The sequence below is a fragment of the Hemibagrus wyckioides genome, linkage group LG23 (genome assembly GCF_019097595.1).
Source record: "Hemibagrus wyckioides isolate EC202008001 linkage group LG23, SWU_Hwy_1.0, whole genome shotgun sequence".
In the NCBI taxonomy this organism is placed as follows: domain Eukaryota; kingdom Metazoa; phylum Chordata; class Actinopteri; order Siluriformes; family Bagridae; genus Hemibagrus; species Hemibagrus wyckioides.
In genome coordinates, this window is record NC_080732.1 from 10,365,963 (window position 1) to 10,383,924 (window position 17,962).

Genomic DNA, 17,962 nt, shown 5'->3' on the forward strand with positions numbered 1-17,962 from the left:
GGATGACCAGCTCGAACTGAAACCCAATATGTCTGGCCTATCTAACTTCCTGTACCATTCTTTCTCATAACTCTCATTTGGTTCGTATCTGTGTATGTGAGCAATACAGTGCAGCACTTTCTGTATCATGTAGTCTGTGTGAGAAAAGGAGGTGAGAGTTTTTGCTTTCTCTACTAGAGAGTGCGTGACATCAGTGAGAGAGGAATTACTCAGTTTTCATTCATACACATAGAGCAGGGGTCTGGGATCATATTTTACAAAGCAGGCGTTATCTCCTCATTCTATCCTAAGGACTAGTGATGTGCTGATCAGATTTAAATTTAGTTAGCACATCAAATCTCGACCCAACAGATTTATTGGGCAACACTCAGAAATTAAAAAAGAGAATTCAAATTGTTTCTGTGTAGCTACTATCTCACATTTTAAGGGCACAGAGAATGTCTCAATTACTGACATCCCCTATGCTCCTGTAGTACACAGAGAGTGATTGCTCATTCTAGGTGAAATAGAAAATTCACACAATCGTTTCACAGAATGCTCTGCTCCTGAGTCAACTAGAAACTCTATTGGTATTTGCTCAACAAGTAATATAACAGACATTTTCTTAAATTCCGGTTCATGATATTTAGCATAAGTTTCATTCATAGGTGAAATAGCAACCTCTGATACTTTGCTAGACATTAGTTTAGTGACAGGTGGAAATGGAACGGTTAGCTTAAGCTTTTCTTCATTGCATTGCACAAAAAGATCAGACTTTCCCTTCCCTGGCTGCTCACCCGTCCCTGACCCAACCAAACTTCATGCTTCAGTGTTCGCTTCTCCCCCGCGATGTCTCTTCGACAGTCTCGTATCCAGTGGTCTGTTTTTCCACACAGGAAACATCCACTCTGGAATCCAGGCTTGCCCCGTCCTTGACCCCTACCTCTGCCACGGCCATGGCCCTTCCCCCTGTAAAAATTTCCTTGAGCCTCAGATAATTGAACTACAGTAAGACGGTGTTTCATTTCTGTTCTTTTTTCTTTCTCTTTTTGCCTTTCAGCATTCCACAACTTTTCTGCGTGCACAGCATGTTGTTCAATCACAGATATCTTTCCAGTGTCCCAAGTAATGCAAGTTCATTTGACTTTTCTTGCAATGTCCTCTTTTAATCCATTCATGAAACTCTGTGCCTCATAGGGTGTGATATCTGCTGAAACTCTTGTAGAATGGTACATCTCACTTCCATAAAAACAGCAATAGCATATAGAAAGACAAGATATACAATGTTCTTGCATTCCACAAGTAGAAACGCTCCTGGTACTGACAGCCACCTGGTTAACATCTTCCTCTCCACACACACACACACACACACACACACACACACACCAGAGTTCCTAGAGGGTTACTTGTTCATCTATGTTACTTGTTAAAAATTCCACTACAGTAAACAATCACATTTCATATCATAGTTGACCCCAATAATGGAAAAAGTCAAAGAAAACTGCCCCATTAAGCTGCACACATGTGTTTGTCTGAAAAACCGCTTTCCCTTGCTCGTAGAGCACTGAGACTTGTGGAATCGCATTTTCAGCACCAGAGAAGCACAATGCAGAGAGCGCACTTCGCTGTGATATGAAACAAGCCTGTTCGATGAAAAATGAGGAAAGTTAAGTGAATTTTCATGGAATATCACTGTTTCCATGTTTCTTATGAATTTTTGCACTTTAATGTAAAATGTGGCAGGCAAAATTATTAATATTGAGTGTGATGAAGTTATATTTTCAAGCAAAAACAGAAACGTTGGGGACTTTGGGGGGTTTTGGGAAGTGTGTCATAAAACAATTCACATTCCTGTGTACCTCCCCCTCTTCAAAGAGCAATGGTGGAACTATTTTCTGGCTCTCACCAAAAATGTAAATTCTTTTACCCTTCAGGTTCTAATCTCAAGGAATACTGAATGAATATGATGATATTCTTACTGTATGATGTTATTGATATTTAATGTCATTCTAAAGGTTATGGTGCGATTGGTGAATAGGTCTAATTTCCAAATCAGACTATACTATATTAGTGGCAGTGTAGATAAGGAGATAATGGATTCCCTTGCATTACAAATCAAACCGCTTTTTTCAGTTGTACTCAATAGAAATACTGTAGAATTAACATGAACTAATGACCAGCTTTTGGTCTAGTACTCTACAGAGGGCCGTTAACTAGAGACTAAAAGGCCCATTTCAGCCCTACTGGGATAAGTTAATGCTGAAAGCATCAGTGCATAATCTGGAGCTTAGGGATGTGTGCCAGAAAACTCTCTTAACCATCGAACGAGTCGAACAAAATATTGGACATAAGCAAGTAGAGCCATTTGAAGTGTATGCAGACCAATTGTGGTTGTCTTACAAAGAACACTCAGGGTTAGAAGATGTAGAGAGGGACCAGGAAGTTTTACTACAGCGTTTAAAAAATAATGCAGTATCCCACATTCAACAAGCATTGATCCATAGGGCAGAGGCACCTGAAAATACCTGTCGGGCACTAGTGGAATGGGCCTCTAAAATAGAATCCAGACTAAAGCAAAACAAAAATTCCATAAAGCATACAGACCACAGAGTTCTGTAATAGTTCTGTAAAGCATGCCAATCACACCATCAAAGAAAACATTGCTAAACAGATAATTCAGCACCAAAACAAGTGGATTGATGTATTGCCCACAGTTTGACTGTATTGTGAGCAACCCCATCTAAAGCTACAGGTGTTAACCCATATGAGCTTATGACTGGAAGGGTAATGAAACTGCTCATTGATCCAGAAATTTCTCCAGCAGGCTTGGGGCCTCTGATGCTTGCAACACAGCAGACTGCTGAAACAGCTTCTGTCGGAGAAATTACATTATCTATCAAATATCAAATATCTATCAAAATATTTAGCTCCTGAATAGTAGTAAGCTTTTGAGTAATGCAAGTATATCAAATAAATATATTATAATATCAGGCTTTGGAGCTTTGGAGCTTTTGATTAATGCACATGTGTAACTTTCATAATCATCAAGCAGTGCTGAGATAGGGATGTTTTTGTAAATTTCATAATCATCAGGCAGAAATAGTGCTGAGATGGGTGAAATAGAGGAGATGTTTTGTGCTGAAAAGTGCAAACGTAAGGGGAATTTCACCAAGAATAGTCACCCAGATATAACCTAGGCATCTTATGAGCTTTAGCATTGCTTAATAAGCAACAGAGGAGCACATTTAGTTCCAGACACAAAGAGTTAAACTTAGAAATAGAAGTATGGTTTTCAGAGAAATTGAAGCACATCTAATTTTGACACATCGAAAACATTGAGGTCGGTATGTGTGTACGTGTACATTGTTGCATACATCATGTATCCGAAAGGTTGTTTGATGTCATCAAAGGGAGGATGTTTTAATTTAGGGGCAGTATCAGGACAAATAAGAAAATATAGTAAGTATGTTAATTAAGGAAGGAGGGATTAAAAGTATACATACATTGAGTATAATGTGGAAATTTCTAGAAATATTTAAATTTGGAAGAGCTGCTCTCAGCTGCTCTCTTCAGAAATGCATGTGATTGACTTCATCTCTGAATAAAAAACCTGCTTCTTCTCATCTGCTGACTGAGATCTCCTTCATTTCGGCTGAGTATTTGATTATTTGATAGTTTATTGAGTTCATTTGGTATGATTGTTGAAAATAATAGAAATTGGTACTGTTAAAGACTCCACCCTGTGATATGTCCACTCGGAGGGGAGTGTTCCGACACTTCACAAAAGGCTAAAAGTGTTGCAGGTTCAGGCTGTGCTGAGACAGCAACAGTCTGACCTGACTAATGATGCTCATTTCAATCCAACCTCTGAAACAAAATTTACAGAAGGAGACATGATAATGATACGTGTCTTTGTAAAGCAAAGTGCATTCTCTCCTGGGTGGCATGGGCCCTAATGAGATTAAAGCTATCTGTAATAGCTGTGTGGCCGTGTCTATCAAGGGAAAATTAAGATGGTACCACATGTCCCAATGCAAACTATTCAAAGGTCCAGCCAATAATTAACTAATGTTTCTCTGTGCTCTTTCTCAGGCTGATCACAGCAATCCCATGGAGACCAGATGAAAGGAAGGTGTCCGGGCACACTTGCATCAAACTAGGCCAAAGGGTATAGAAAATGTTCAAAGAGGTCATCCACATCGTATAGCACAATACCACCTAGAGAAGTAGTCACATGGAACCAAATTGTGCAACCTAAATTTGCTGTAAAGCAGGTTCCACACATCCCACAATAGTAAACATTTCAGGAGACACACCGGCATACCCGTCCTTTCATAATATAACAATATAATAGTCTGTTTTCAGCTTAGATTGGGGCCAGGAGCTGAAGTTTGGAATATGCGCACTCTATGAAAAACCCAGTAATAGTGTAGATCCTAAAATGTGCTACTATGCTAAGGATCTACAACCTGCAGAATATAGATGCAAACACTGAAACAATCAACACCACATTTATGAGTTAAACCGAATACAAATTTAATCTTACTTCATATGTTCCGGAAGAAAACAAACCAAAAGCCTTCATTTGGACTAGCCGAAGAGAAGGAACATATTGTGTGGGAAAATGTGAGGCTGATGTGAATAGTTATAGTGGACCACAAAACTGTTCATGGACTCTACATCACTGTTTCAACCTGACCACTTGTGGGTATAGTAAGCCTAATCAATGCCCAAAATTATATCCGGTCCTTCCAGGTGGTTTTATTAAGGGAAACATTAATACGACTTTATTGCATGATGTACATTTGATAATGACGCATGGAACCTATAACATTTCAAATATTTTGTCTGCTTATGTGAAACATTGTAGTGAGGATGATAAAACAGCTACAGTCACGAATCGATGATTTAATCTCTGATTACGAAGGCAGGCTTGCAGTCCAAATTTCACCTGTACGTTCTAAGCGAGATCTGTTTGGAAATTTAGCAGGTCTCTTTGGCTCTGTGAATTCAATTGCCAACACTTACAAAATAACATGACAATCACAATTCTCAGCTTGGTTGGCAAACCAGGTGGCCACTGGTTTACAACACATCACCAATAGCAATGAAAATATCATCAAATCAGTTAGATCTGAAGTACAGGCACTTCTACTGGTCAACCATACATTATTCAATCAAAGTCATACCATTGAACATGACTTAGCCTGCAGATCATATGCACAGGATTTATTTATTGCTGCAAGACAAGAAATTTTAGGCCTTCATCTTCTTAAGACACCTAGGCATGCTTTAAATGATCTTATAGAAATTTTAGGCTTGCATAGATGGTTTGCATCAGAAAAGATGTAAGATATTAAATACTCTGAATTACTGTCTACATTGATGTTATACACTGGGAATGAGTCCACCGGCTGCATTGGGTTTTTTGCCAATTTTCCTTTTATACACCCAGAGCAAGTATTTTTGAACTCCACGACTATACGTTCTATAGGTGTAGTAGTGAAGGATCAGTTCATTAAATGGGACCACCTAACAGGATATATGTCTTTGAAAGGGGATGAGACCTTGTTTACCACTCACATCAGTTACACTATATTGCCAAAAGTATTCGCTCACCTGCCTTGACTCACATATGAACTTAAGTGACATCCCATTCCTAATCCATAGGGTTCAATATGACGTCGGTCCACCCTTTGCAGCTATAACAGCTTCAACTCTTCTGGGAAGGCTGTCCACAAGGTTTAGGAGTGTGTTTATGGGAATTTTTGACCATTCTTCCAGAAGCGCATTTGTGATCACACACTGATGTTGGATGAGAAGGTCTGGCTCTCAGTCTCCGCTCTAATTCATCCCAAAGGTGTTCTATCGGGTTGAGGTCAGGACTCTGTGCAGGCCAGTCAAGTTCATCCACACCAGACTCTGTCATCCATGTCTTTATGGACCTTGCTTTGTGCACTGGTGCACGGTCATGTTGGAAGAGGAAGGGGCCAGCTCCAAACTGTTCCCACAAAGTTGGGAGCATGGAATTGTCCAAAATGTCTTGGTATGCTGAAGCATTCAGAGTTCCTTTCACTGGAACTAAGGGGCCAAGCCCAGCTCCTGAAAAACAACCCCACACCATAATCCCCCCTCCACCAAACTTTACACTTGGCACAATGCAGTCAGACAAGTACCGTTCTCCTGGCAACCGCCAAACCCAGATTCGTCCATCAGATTGCCAGATGGAGAAACGCTATTCGTCACTCCAGAGAACGCGTCTCCACTGCTCTAGAGTCCAGTGGCGGCGTGCTTTACACCACTGCATCCGACGCTTTGCATTGCACTTGGTGATGTATGGCTTGGATGCAGCTGCTCGGCCATGGAAACCCATTCCATGAAGCTCTCTGCACACTGTTCTTGAGCTAATCTGAAGGCCACATGAAGTTTGGAGGTCTGTAGCGATTGACTCTGCAGAAAATTGGCAACCTCTTCGCACTATGCACCTCAGCATCCGCTGACCCCGCTCCGTCAGTTTACGTGGCCTACCACTTCATGGCTGAGTTGCTGTCGTTCCCAAACACTTCCACGTTCTTATAATACAGCTGACAGTTGACTGTGGAATATTTAGGAGCGAGGAAATTTCATGACTGGATTTGTTACACAGGTGGCATCCTATCACAGTTCCACGCTGGAATTCACTGAGCTCCTGAGAGCGACCCATTCTTTCACAAATGTTTGTAAAAACAGTCTGCATGCCTAGGTGCTTGATTTTATATACCTGTGGCCATGGAAGTGATTGGAACACCTGATTCTGATTATTTGGATGGGTGAGCGAATACTTTTGGCAATATAGTGTATCATGAAACTTCCAGTTATGTTATTTAATACTTTATGCACATACATACAGTTATGTAATACTTTACTACAACCCTTCTCTTCCTATGATTCTAAGTTTATCAGTGTTCATTCATTGCATGGTCATGCTGATGCAATTCAAGTATCTCACACACAGTGGTGTTTCGTCAGTGAAATGAATTCCTTCACCTATGGCGGTCTGACCTGCCCTGCAAACCATACCTTCTGCTTGGAGGTTACAGAGGATTACTCATTGGGTCAGATAAATATCTTGGGGAGGATACCACTGGACACAGATGTTTCCTCATGGTAGGAAGTCACTTTCTTTAAACATAGCACAAAAAAACAGACACAATATATTTGGTACAACAAACTATACTACAGACTGAGTATCATCTGAACCAGGCTCAGGTGGAAGCAAACCTGACCAAGGGAACAGCAGAGATCTTGTCAAGTTCATCTACCCGCTCAGCCCAGTACATATACACCTGGTGGGACTGGGTGTTCCGTGGCTGTGTGATTGCCAGTGGACTTGTTCTCATATTGTCTACACTTCTATGCTATTATTTCAGATTTATGCTTCGCTCCTTACAAACATCTGCCAACACTGTTTTCACACTTAGCCCCTTATAGGTGCCAGCCATTCAGAGACTGCTACTATAAGATTCCCAGCAATGTCCCCTTGGGAATTATTTTGAAAATGTCCCAAGGGACCAGGGGAGTACTGTAATGTGGCAGGCCAAATTATTAATATTGACTGTTATATTGAAGTTATATCTTCAAGCAAAAACAGAAACTTTGGGGAATATGGGGGGTTTTGGGAAGTGTGTCATAAAACAATTCACATTCCTGTGTACCTCCCCCTCTTCAAGAAGTCAATGGTGTAAATATTTTCTGGATCTCACCAAGAATGTACATTCTTTTACCCTTCACGTTCTAATCTCAAGGAATACTGAAAAGATATGATGATATACTTATTGTATGATGTTATTCATGTTTAATGTCATTCTAAAGCTCCTATTGCGATTGTTGAAAAAGGTCTAATTTCCAAATCAGAGTATACTAAAGTTTACACATAGTCTGTACTCCTGCTGGAGATATGTTCTTATGACCTTATTCAACCCCATCGCAGGTCACAAGACAACAATCTGAACTATGTCCTTTACAACCCATTTGGTGTGAACCAAAACTAAAAGCCAGATGTGTCCTTACAACCTGTCCAAAACCAGGCCTTCTGTGGACTCATAGATTGTATGACCCTTCGTCTCTCTTGGGTATATAAGGTGCAATGGCAAAAGACTCAGGGAAGTATCTGCATTCAGAAATTTCGCACACTATTATTATGTCTCTATTGCCAGGTATGACTTTAACTCTGTAACTTGTGTTTTTCATGCTATGCTGATCCTTTTAATTGTTACTGTGTTTGGTATTTTTCTATTTGAATAGACTGACTTAAATGGAACCTGCCTGGCAAAATAAAATTGTTAATTTTTACTTATTCTGAGCCTATGGGAAATCATTATTATACACCTCTTTAATCTTAGATTGTGAACTTAAATTGGAATGGAGACACCTAGATTTATGTTGGAATGGAGTAGCCTCGACTTAAACTTGAATGGAGAATACCTCGGTTTGAAGTTAAATTAGAACAAAATGAAACTTAAACATATATGGAGAAAACCAGGTTTAAGTTTAAATAGAGATATGTTCAATCATTTCAGTTTTCTATCTACTTAATAAATAAAGAATAGTCAACCCTCTAAACTGTGATCAGCATCAGATTATAGTAATATTAATTATTATATGGAGTCAGATTATCATTATACAGAGAGTTCAAAGAATGAATCAAAATTTTAATAAATGAAGCAAATTTTCTGGAAGCGCAAAGGAAAGGTAGAATACGAGATCCCTTCACCCAAGATGCTGGATTCCATACAAATGTAAACAATCACATTTCATATCATAGTTGACCCCAAACATATGAAAAAAGTCAAAGAAAACTGCCCCATTCAGCTGCACACATGCGTATGTCTGAAAAACCGCTTTCACTTACTTATAGAGCACTGAGACTTGCGGAATCGCATTTTCAGCGCCAGAGAAACACAACACAGAGAACACACTGCGCTGTGGCACAAGACTGTTTGATGAAAAATAATGAAAATTGACATTCTGAAGTGAATTTTCATGGAATATCACTGTTTCCATGTTTATGAATTTTTGAACTTTCATGTAAAAAATCATGTTTCATATGAAAATTCGTATTTTTTATCACTTTCCCATGTCTCTTATGAATTTTGGCATTTTAATGTAAACAATCACGTTACATATCATAGTCAACCGCAAACGTGAAAAAAGTCAAAGAAATCTGCCCCATTCAGCTGCACACATGCGTTTGTCTGAAAAACCGCTTTCCCTTGCTCGTAGAGCGCTGAGACTTGCGGAATCGCATTTTCAGCGCCAGAGAAGCACAATGCAGAGAGCACACTGCGCCGAGGCAGGAAACAAGCCAGTTCGATGAAAAATGATGAAAGTTGACTTTGTTAAGTGAATTTTCACGGAATATCACTTTTTCCATGTTTCTTATGATTTTTTGCACTTTGATGAAAGAAATCATATTTCATATCAAAATTTATATATTTTATGAGTTTCCTATGTTTCTTATGAATTTTTTCATTTAAAACTAAACAATCACATTTCATATCATAGTCGACCCCAAACGTGAAAAAAGTCAAAGAAAACTGCCCCATTCAGCTGCACACATGCGTTTGTCTGAAAAACCGCTTTCCCTTGCTCGTAGAGCGCTGAGACTTGCGGAATCGCATTTTCAGCGCCTGGGAAGCACAATACAGAGAACACACTGCGCTCAGGCACGAAACGAGCCAGTTCGATGAAAAATGTTTAAAATTGTCTTTGTTAAGTGAATTTTCATGGAAAATCATTCCTTCCATGTTTCATATGAATTTTGGCACTTTGATAAAAAAATCATATTTCATATCAAAATTCATATTATTTATGACATTCCAGTGTGTCTTATGAATTTTTTCATTTTAGACTAAACAATCACATTTCATATCATAGTTGACGCGAAACATGTGAAAAAAGTCAAAGAAAACTGCCCCATTCAGCTGCACACATGCGTTTGTCTGAAAAACCGCTTTCCCTTGCTCGTAGAGCGCTGAGTTTTCTTTAAGCTGTGCATAAATCTTAGTCTTTGACTAAAGCTTTCAGCGCCAGAGAAGCACAATGCAGAGAGCACACTGCGCCGAGGCAGGAAAGGAGCCAGTTCGATGAAAAATGATGAAAGTTGTCTTTGTTAAGTGAATTTTCATGGAATATCATTTATTCCATGTTTCATATGAATTTTGAAACTTGGATGAAAAGAATTATATTTCATTTCAATATTGATATTTCTTTTGACTTTCCTATGTTTCTTATGATTTTTTGGCATTTTAAAATAAACAATCAAATTTCATATCATAGTCGACCCCAAACATGTGGAAAAAGTCAAAGAAAACTGCCCCATTCAGCCGCAAACATGCGATTGCCTGAAAAACCGCTTTCCCTTGCTCGTAGAGCGCTGAGACTTGCGGAATCTCATTTTCAGCGCCAGAGAAGCACAATGCAGAGAGCACACTGCGCCGAAGCAGGAAACGAGCCAGTTCGATGAAAAATGATGAAAGTTGATTTTGTTAAGTGAATTTTCATGGAGTATCACTTTTTCCAAGTTTCTAACAAATTTTTGCACTTTGATGAAAAAAATCATATTTCATATCAAAATTCATTATTTTTATGACTATCCAGTGTTTAATATGAATTTTGTCATTTTAAGGTAAACAATCACATTTCATATCATAGCAGAATCGAAACATGTGAAAAAAGTCAAAGAAAACTGCCCCATTCAGCTGCAAACATGCGATTGCCTGAAAAACCGCTTTCCCTTGCTCGTAGAGCGCTGAGACTTGCGGAATCGCGTTTTCAGCGCCAGAGAAGCACAATGCAGAGAGCACACTGCGCCGAGGCAGGAAACGAGGCAGTTCGATGAAAAATGATGAAAGTTGACTTTGTTAAGTGAATTTTCATGGAGTATCACTTTTTCCATGTTTCTAACAAATTTTTGCACTTTGATGAAAAAAATCATATTTCATATAAAAAATTCATGTGTTTTATGACTTTGCAGTGTTTAATATGAATTTTGTCATTTTAAGGTAAACAATCACATTTCATATCATAGTCGACAAACATGTGAAAAAGTCTAAGAAAACTGCCCCATTCAGCTGCAAACATGCGATTGCCTGAAAAACCGCTTTCCCTTGCTCGTAGAGCGCTGAGACTTGCGGAATCGCGTTTTCAGCGCCAGAGAAGCACAATGCAGAGAGCACACTGCGCCGAAGCAGGAAACGAGCCAGTTCGATGAAAAATGATGAAAGTTGACTTTGTTAAGTGAATTTTCATGGAGTATCACTTTTTCCATGTTTCTAACAAATTTTTGCACTTTGATGAAAAAAATCATATTTCATATGAAAATTCATTATTTTTATGATTTCCAGTGTATAATATGAATTTTGTCATTTTAAGGTAAACAATCACATTTCATATCATAGTCGACTCGAAACATGTGAAAAAAGTCAAAGAATATTGCCCCATTCAGCTGCAAACATGCGATTGCCTGAAAAACCGCTTTCCCTTGCTCGTAGAGCGCTGAGACTTGCGGAATCGCGTTTTCAGCGCCAGTGAAGCACAATGCAGAGAGCACACTGCGCCGAGGCAGGAAACGAGCCAGTTCGATGAAAAATGATGAAAGTTGACTTTGTTAAGTGAATTTTCATGGAGTATCACTTTTTCCATGTTTAAAACAAATTTTTGCACTTTGATGAAAAAAATCATATTTCATATCAAAATTCATATTTTTTATGACTTTCCTGTGTTTAATATGAATTTTGTCATTTAAAGGTAAACAATCACATTTCATATCATAGTCGACCGAAACATGTGAAAAAAGTCTAAGAAAACTGCCCCATTCAGCTGCAAACATGCGATTGCCTGAAAAACCGCTTTCCCTTGCTCGTAGAGCGCGGAGACATGCGGAATCGCGTTTTCAGCGCCAGAGAAGCACAATGCAGAGAGCACACTGCGCCGAGGCAGGAAACGAGCCAGTTCGATGAAAAATGATGAAAGTTGACTTTGTTAAGTGAATTTTCATGGAGTATCACTTTTTCCAAGTTTCTAACAAATTTTTGCACTTTGATGAAAAAAATCATATTTCATATGAAAATTCATTATTTTTATGATTTCCAGTGTTTAATATGAATTTTGTCATTTTAAGGTAAACAATCACATTTCATATCATAGTCGACTCGAAACATGTGAAAAAAGTCAAAGAATATTGCCCCATTCAGCTGCAAACATGCGATTGCCTGAAAAACCGCTTTCCCTTGATCGTAGAGCGCTGAGACTTGCGGAATCGCGTTTTCAGCGCCAGAGAAGCACAATGCACAGAGCACACTGCGCCGAGGCAGGAAACGAGCCAGTTCGATGAAAAATGATGAAAGTTGACTTTGTTAAGTGAATTTTCATGGCGTATCACTTTCTCCATGTTTCTAACAAATTTTTGCACTTTGATGAAAAAAATCATATTTCATATCAAAATTCATATTTTTTATGACTTTCCTGTGTTTAATATGAATTTTGTCATTTTAAGGTAAACAATCACATTTCATATCATAGTCGACTCGAAACATGTGAAAAAAGTCAAAGAATATTGCCCCATTCAGCTGCAAACATGCGATTGCCTGAAAAACCGCTTTCCCTTGCTCGTAGAGCGCTGAGACTTGCGGAATCGCGTTTTCAGCGCCAGAGAAGCACAATGCAGAGAGCACACTGCGCCGAGGCAGGAAACGAGCCAGTTCGATGAAAAATGATGAAAGTTGACTTTGTTAAGTGAATTTTCATGGAGTATCACTTTTTCCAAGTTTCTAACAAATTTTTGCACTTTGATGAAAAAAATCATATTTCATATCAAAATTCATTTTTTTTATGACTTTCCTGTGTTTAATATGAATTTTGTCATTTTAAGGTAAACAATCACATTTCATATCATAGTCGACCTGAAACATGTGAAAAAAGTCAAAGAATATTGCCCCATTCAGCCGCAAACATGCGATTGCCTGAAAAACCGCTTTCCCTTGCTCGTAGAGCGCTGAGACTTGCGGAATCGCGTTTTCAGCGCCAGAGAAGCACAATGCAGAGAGCACACTGCGCCGAGGCAGGAAACGAGCCAGTTCGATGAAAAATGATGAAAGTTGACTTTGTTAAGTGAATTTTCATGGAGTATCACTTTTTCCATGTTTCTAACAAATTTTTGCACTTTGATGAAAAAAATCATATTTCATATCAAAATTCATATTTTTTATGACTTTCCTGTGTTTAATATGAATTTTGTCATTTTAAGGTAAACAATCACATTTCATATCATAGTCGACTCGAAACATGTGAAAAAAGTCAAAGAATATTGCCCCATTCAGCTGCAAACATGCGATTGCCTGAAAAACCGCTTTCCCTTGCTCGTAGAGGGCTGAGACTTGCGGAATCGCGTTTTCAGCGCCAGTGAAGCACAATGCAGAGAGCACACTGCGCCGAGGCAGGAAACGAGCCAGTTCGATGAAAAATGATGAAAGTTGACTTTGTTAAGTGAGTTTTCATGGAGTATCACTTTTTCCATGTTTCTAACAAATTTTTGCACTTTGATGAAAAAATCATATTTCATATCAAAATTCATATTTTTTATGACTTTCCTGTGTTTAATATGAATTTTGTCATTTTAAGGTAAACAATCACATTTCATATCATAGTCGACCGAAACATGTGAAAAAAGTCTAAGAAAACTGCCCCATTCAGCTGCAAACATGCGATTGCCTGAAAAACCGCTTTCCCTTGTTCGTAGAGCGCTGAGACATGCGGAATCGCGTTTTCAGCGCCAGAGAAGCACAATGCAGAGAGCACACTGCGCCGAGGCAGGAAACGAGCCAGTTCGATGAAAAATGATGAAAGTTGACTTTGTTAAGTGAATTTTCATGGAGTATCACTTTTTCCAAGTTTCTAACAAATTTTTGCACTTTGATGAAAAAAATCATATTTCATATGAAAATTCATTATTTTTATGATTTCCAGTGTTTAATATGAATTTTGTCATTTTAAGGTAAACAATCACATTTCATATCATAGTCGACTCGAAACATGTGAAAAAAATCAAAGAATATTGCCCCATTCAGCTGCAAACATGCGATTGCCTGAAAAACCGCTTTCCCTTGCTCGTAGAGCGCTGAGACTTGCGGAATCGCGTTTTCAGCGCCAGAGAAGCACAATGCAGAGAGCACACTGCGCCGAGGCAGGAAACGAGCCAGTTCGATGAAAAATGATGAAAGTTGACTTTGTAAAGTGAATTTTCATGGAGTATCACTTTTTCCAAGTTTCTAACAAATTTTTGCACTTTGATGAAAAAAATCATATTTCATATCAAAATTCATTTTTTTTATGACTTTCCTGTGTTTAATATGAATTTTGTCATTTTAAGGTAAACAATCACATTTCATATCATAGTCGACCTGAAACATGTGAAAAAAGTCAAAGAATATTGCCCCATTCAGCCGCAAACATGCGATTGCCTGAAAAACCGCTTTCCCTTGCTCGTAGAGCGCTGAGACTTGCGGAATCGCGTTTTCAGCGCCAGAGAAGCACAATGCAGAGAGCACACTGCGCCGAGGCAGGAAACGAGCCAGTTCGATGAAAAATGATGAAAGTTGACTTTGTTAAGTGAATTTTCATGGAGTATCACTTTTTCCATGTTTCTAACAAATTTTTGCACTTTGATGAAAAAAATCATATTTCATATCAAAATTCATATTTTTTATGACTTTCCTGTGTTTAATATGAATTTTGTCATTTTAAGGTAAACAATCACATTTCATATCATAGTCGACTCGAAACATGTGAAAAAAGTCAAAGAATATTGCCCCATTCAGCTGCAAACATGCGATTGCCTGAAAAACCGCTTTCCCTTGCTCGTAGAGGGCTGAGACTTGCGGAATCGCGTTTTCAGCGCCAGTGAAGCACAATGCAGAGAGCACACTGCGCCGAGGCAGGAAACGAGCCAGTTCGATGAAAAATGATGAAAGTTGACTTTGTTAAGTGAATTTTCATGGAGTATCACTTTTTCCATGTTTCTAACAAATTTTTGCACTTTGATGAAAAAAATCATATTTCATATCAAAATTCATATTTTTTATGACTTTCCTGTGTTTAATATGAATTTTGTCATTTTAAGGTAAACAATCACATTTCATATCATAGTCGACCGAAACATGTGAAAAAAGTCTAAGAAAACTGCCCCATTCAGCTGCAAACATGCGATTGCCTGAAAAACCGCTTTCCCTTGTTCGTAGAGCGCTGAGACATGCGGAATCGCGTTTTCAGCGCCAGAGAAGCACAATGCAGAGAGCACACTGCGCCGAGGCAGGAAACGAGCCAGTTCGATGAAAAATGATGAAAGTTGACTTTGTTAAGTGAATTTTCATGGAGTATCACTTTTTCCAAGTTTCTAACAAATTTTTGCACTTTGATGAAAAAAATCATATTTCATATGAAAATTCATTATTTTTATGACTTTCCTGTGTTTAATATGAATTTTGACATTTTAAGGTAAATAATCACATTTCATCTCATAGTCGACCCGAAACATGTGAAAATAGTCAAAGAATATTGCCCCATTCAGCTGTAAACATGCGATTGCCTGAAAAACCGCTTTCCCTTGCTCGTAGAGCGCTGAGACTTCTTGGAATCGCGTTTTCAGCGCCAGAGAAGCACAATGCAGAGAGCACACTGCGCCGAGGCAGGAAACGAGCCAGTTCGATGAAAAATGATGAAAGTTGACTTTGTTAAGTGAATTTTCATGGAGTATCACTTTTTCCATGTTTCTAACAAATTTTGCACTTTGATGAAAAAATCATATTTCATATCAAAATTCATATTTTTATGATTTCCAGTGTTTAATATGAATTTTGTCATTTTAAGGTAAACAATCACATTTCATATCATAGTCGACTCGAAACATGTGAAAAAAATCAAAGAATATTGCCCCATTCAGCTGCAAACATGCGATTGCCTGAAAAACCGCTTTCCCTTGCTCGTAGAGCGCTGAGACTTGCGGAATCGCGTTTTCAGCGCCAGAGAAGCACAATGCAGAGAGCACACTGCGCCGAGGCAGGAAACGAGCCAGTTCGATGAAAAATGATGAAAGTTGACTTTGTAAAGTGAATTTTCATGGAGTATCACTTTTTCCATGTTTCTAACAAATTTTTGCACTTTGATGAAAAAAATCATATTTCATATCAAAATTCATATTTTTTATGACTTTCCTGTGTTTAATATGAATTTTGTCATTTTAAGGTAAACAATCACATTTCATATCATAGCAGAATCGAAACATGTGAAAAAAGTCAAAGAAAACTGCCCCATTCAGCCGCAAACATGCGATTGCCTGAAAAACCGCTTTCCCTTGCTCGTAGAGCGCTGAGACTTGCGGAATCGCGTTTTCAGCGCCAGAGAAGCACAATGCAGAGAGCACACTGCGCCGAGGCAGGAAACGAGCCAGTTCGATGAAAAATGATGAAAGTTGACTTTGTTAAGTGAATTTTCATGGAGTATCACTTTTTCCAAGTTTCTAACAAATTTTTGCACTTTGATGAAAAAAATCATATTTCATATGAAAATTCATTATTTTTATGATTTACAGTGTTTAATATGAATTTTGTCATTTTAAGGTAAACAATCACATTTCATATCATAGTCGACTCGAAACATGTGAAAAAAGTCAAAGAATATTGCCCCATTCAGCTGCAAACATGCGATTGCCTGAAAAACCGCTTTCCCTTGCTCGTAGAGCGCTGAGACTTGCGGAATCGCGTTTTCAGCGCCAGAGAAGCACAATGCAGAGAGCACACTGCGCCGAGGCAGGAAACGAGCCAGTTCGATGAAAAATGATGAAAGTTGACTTTGTAAAGTGAATTTTCATGGAGTATCACTTTTTCCATGTTTCTAACAAATTTTTGCACTTTGATGAAAAAAATCATATTTCATATGAAAATTCATTATTTTTATGATTTCCAGTGTTTAATATGAATTTTGTCATTTTAAGGTAAACAATCACATTTCATATCATAGTCGACTCGAAACATGTGAAAAAAGTCAAAGAATATTGCCCCATTCAGCTGCAAACATGCGATTGCCTGAAAAACCGCTTTCCCTTGCTCGTAGAGCGCTGAGACTTGCGGAATCAGCGTTTTCAGCGCCAGAGAAGCACAATGCAGAGAGCACACTGCGCCGAGGCAGGAAACGAGCCAGTTCGATGAAAAATGATGAAAGTTGACTTTGTTAAGTGAATTTTCATGGAGTATCATTTTTTCCATGTTTCTAACAAATTTTTGCACTTTGATGAAAAAAATCATATTTCATATCAAAATTCATATTTTTTATGACTTTCCTGTGTTTAATATGAATTTTGTCATTTTAAGGTAAACAATCACATTTCATATCATAGCAGAATCGAAACATGTGAAAAAAGTCAAAGAAAACTGCCCCATTCAGCCGCAAACATGCGATTGCCTGAAAAACCGCTTTCCCTTGCTCGTAGAGCGCTGAGACTTGCGGAATCGCGTTTTCAGCGCCAGAGAAGCACAATGCAGAGAGCACACTGCGCCGAGGCAGGAAACGAGCCAGTTCGATGAAAAATGATGAAAGTTGACTTTGTTAAGTGAATTTTCATGGAGTATCACTTTTTCCATGTTTCTAACAAATTTTTGCACTTTGATGAAAAAATCATATTTCATATCAAAATTCATTATTTTTATGATTTCCTGTGTTTAATATGAATTTTGTCATTTTAAGGTAAACAATCACATTTCATATCATAGTCGACTCGAAACATGTGAAAAATGTCAAAGAATATTGCCCCATTCAGCTGCAAACATGCGATTGCCTGAAAAACCGCTTTCCCTTGCTCGTAGAGCGCTGAGACTTGCGGATCGCGTTTTCAGCGCCAGAGAAGCACAATGCAGAGAGCACACTGCGCCGAGGCAGGAAACGAGCCAGTTCG

At 38.5% G+C, this 17,962-nt stretch overlaps 2 pseudogenes; both read left to right on the top strand.

The window, feature by feature from the left end:
- Positions 1–3,855: 3,855 nt before the first annotated feature.
- LOC131344070 (uncharacterized) lies at positions 3,856–6,848 on the top strand (annotated as a pseudogene).
- On the top strand, positions 6,838–7,479 carry LOC131344071 (uncharacterized; annotated as a pseudogene).
- Positions 7,480–17,962: the final 10,483 nt, after the last annotated feature.